At 61.0% G+C, this 3374-nt stretch overlaps 1 pseudogene; it reads left to right on the top strand.

Moving 5' to 3' along the window:
- Window positions 1–300: 300 nt before the first annotated feature.
- Window positions 301–2996, top strand: LOC114223614 (transcription factor SPT20 homolog pseudogene; annotated as a pseudogene).
- The last annotated feature ends 378 nt before the right edge of the window (window positions 2997–3374 follow it).

Below are 3374 nucleotides of genomic sequence, written 5' to 3' on the forward strand. Positions count from 1 at the left end.
GAGAGCGGGGAGGGCGGGGGGGGGAGCTCCCATCCACCTCCGGCCCAGCCGGCAGGGAGTCTGGACCTGGCGCGGAGGCGGCTCTGACACGTGCGGGTGTTTTCCCCAAATCGCAGGTAAGTTGTGTGGTGCTTGCGGTGGGGCGGGCTTCTGGCCGTCCATTTGCAAGTGAGGCTCGTGGCTCCACGGTGGAGTTGCGGCGCTGGCGAGACTCTACCTGGACGTGAAAGACAGGGTTTTCACCCCGCCCCTCAAGGCACTTGCGTTGTGTCTTCTCTTTAGGGCCCCCTTTGTCCCGCGATGCAACAGGCTGTAGAACGAGCTTTGGACCGTGCGGACTATGTCATCGCAAGTGCCCAGCAGAGGCCTCCTAAAAGGAAACGCTCGTCGAGTGGGGAAGCATCTCTCTATGAAAAACTTTATGACATGTATGTGGAAGAATGTGGGAAAGAGCCTGAGGCTCCGGAGGAACTAAGAAGCAACGTGAACTTGCTAGAGAAGCTCGTCAGGAGAGAGTCGTTGCCCTGTTTGGTGGTCAGCCTACATCCGGGAGTGGGGGGATATTCCCTGATGCTCGAGGGGAAACATGGAGCGGATTCGGAGACCATTCGGCTGCCTTATGAAGCAGGGGAATTGCTGGAATACCTGGATGCTGAAGAATTACCCCCTGCTCTGCTGGACCTCCTGGAAAAATCTCAGGTTAACATTTTCCACTGTGGGTGTGTCATAGCACAGGTGCGGGACTACAGGCAGGGCAGTGGTGGGGAACCTCCCGGCTACCAGAGCAGGCATATTCTCCTGCGCCCAACCATGCAGACGTTAGCCTGCGACGTGCAGTCCATCACCAGCGATGGCCAGGAATGGACCCAGGAGGACAAGCTGTTGCTTGAGAGCCAACTGATCTTGGCTACTGCGGAACCCCTGTGTCTGGATCCTTCCATATCAGTAGCCTGCACGGCAAACAGGCTGCTCTATAACAAGCAAAAGATGAACACTCGCCCGATGAAAAGGAGCTTCAAGAGGTATTCTGCACCCTCTCTGAGTCGGCAGCGGGAGCTGTCCGGTTGCCCACCTCCTCCTGAGCTCAGAGTTTGGGCCTCTTGCCGGAAAGGCAGAGACAGCCAAGCTGGGCAGCGGTATGACCTCAAAAATTCTAAAGCGGGCAGTTGTGTAGATATGTGGAAACAGAGACCCTGTGACTTGGCCGTCCCGTCTGAAGTGGATGTGCAGAAATATGCCAGAGGGAAGAGGTCCGCCAGACAGGATGTCTCACCTCCAGGAGTCTGGCCAGCCCACGAGGTGAGAGACGGTGGTGCGTTTGGATGTGAGGCTGGCGGCGAGCCTCAGACAACGGAGCTGACCTTCATGCAGCCGCCGCTGCCGCCGAATAATCCACCTTTCTCTGGACCGAGAAGGCCCTGGAAGGAAGGCGGGTGGGAGGGACAGATGTCTCCTCCGCACCCCTCCACAGATGACCATTCAGACGGTGTCCCGCCCGAGTCAAAGACTGCTGCTGGCGGGGTAGTCGTTCGGCCAGACGCGGTGGTCCCGCAGAAGGCCAAGTGTCCGGTCCCCGCGTCCCAGAGCTCCAGCGGCTCAGCCGGCCTCAGCGGGCTTCCTCCCGGGAAGGACCCAGAACAGCCTGAGATGGTGTCGGTTCGGTCTCCGGTCCAGGGCCAGGGCGTCAGACCGCCACCTCTACGCGTCAGACTTCCCTGGAGCTCAGGAAAGAGTTGGTCGGGGAACAGTTTTACTCCATGGGAGGCCAGCAGCTTTCTTAAATCTCCATCTCCGGCTCCTGCTTCTAAGCCACCAGGTCTTTCCCAGCAGTCGTCCGTGGGTGTGAATCGAGTTAACCCGCTTCCTGCAGCCCTCCCGTCCTCTGCCAGCGCACCGCAGAGGACCCCGGCGAGCCGGGTCTCGGCCAACTCCCAGCAATCCTCTGTGAATGTGACTGGAGTTAGCCCGCTTCCCGCAGCCACCCTGTCCACCCGCAGCTCCCCGCTGGGAGCCCTGGCCACCCCGGTCACGGCCAAGTCCCAGAAGTCCTCTGTGGAAGTGATTCGAGTTGGCGCGTTTCCTGCAGGCACTTTGCCCACCAGCAGCTCCTCACCAAGAGCCCCGGCCACCCCGGTCACGGCCAAGTCCCCGAAATCCTCTGTGAAGCAGGGCACTCGAGTTAGCAGGCTGCCTGCGACCACCCCGTCCCCCGCCGGCTCATCACAAAGCAGCCCCCACGCCCAGGTCAGGGCCAGCTCTGCGGGCCGCAACCTCCGCCTCCCCAAAGTGGCGGGCCCGGTCGAGGAGCGCAGGCTTTGGCGCGGGGCTCCGGCCCCGGGCAGGGCTGCACGGCTGGCGCCACGGCTCCTGCGCGGGTCAAGCCCAGCAGCCTGCCCTCAGGAGCTCAGTCCCCCAGTGCGGTGCCCACGGCAGCGCGGGGTCCTCCGGTCCGCGTTCAGTTTTTTTTAAAACACCCTTCCGGCCTCAGGCCAGTAACTCTACTGGAGCTTCCCCAAGATTCGCTCCTTTTGAACACCCCGCAGCAGCCAGAGCAGCGGCTCTGTCAGTTGATTCCCCAAGAACAACTTCAGCAAGCCTCCACTTCTGGTCCTCTGCAGCCGGTGCCACAGGGTTCAAGTGCACGAGGTGCCGCCGGTCCGAAAACGGCCTCATCTGCTCAGCCGGCTGTGGTCCTTAGCCGGGCTGGAGAGGGGAGTGTGCCGCAGCCCCAGGCGGCGGTGTTGGCCGCGCTTGGCTCTGCGGAGAGCCACGGAAGGCCCCGGCAGATCGGCCCTCGCCCTGCGCACCCACTGCCGCCGGCCCCTGCCTCGCAGCCACCGCCCCCGCAGCAGGCACAAGCCTTGAGAATCTTGCAGGGCCCCGTGGCTGTCACGACGGTGGCCGCGCAGACAGCTGGGCCGCCTCGGGGCCAGCAGGCCGCAAGCCAGTCCGGAGGTAAAGTGGACAGAGGCGCGCCTTCCCCTCCCAAATCCTGAGGCTTGCATTATTTGCTCTCTTTTTATTTTTCTTTAAGGTTTTATTTATTTGACAGAGACACAGCGAGAGAGGGAACACAAGCAGGGGGCGTGGGAGAGGGAGAAGCAGGCTTCCCGCGGAGCCGGGAGCCCGATGCCGGGCTCGATCCCAGGACCCTGGGATCATGACCCGAGTGAGCCAAAGGCAGACGCTTAACGACTGAGCCACCCAGGCGCCCCATTTGCTCTCTTTTTAAAAAACACCAGAGCATGGGCCCAAATCAACTCCCGAGTTTTGACCTCATTTTGGTTCTGGTTTCGTTGTTGTTTTGTTTTGTTTTCCCGTAACGTGTCAGTATTTTACGGTTAGATGTCCAAACTCTACGGAAGCACAACCTC

Source organism: Eumetopias jubatus, unplaced genomic scaffold (genome assembly GCF_037043125.1).
Source record: "Eumetopias jubatus isolate StellerSeaLion01/CBP00866 unplaced genomic scaffold, mEumJub1_p1.0 scaffold_11, whole genome shotgun sequence".
NCBI lineage: Eukaryota > Metazoa > Chordata > Mammalia > Carnivora > Otariidae > Eumetopias > Eumetopias jubatus.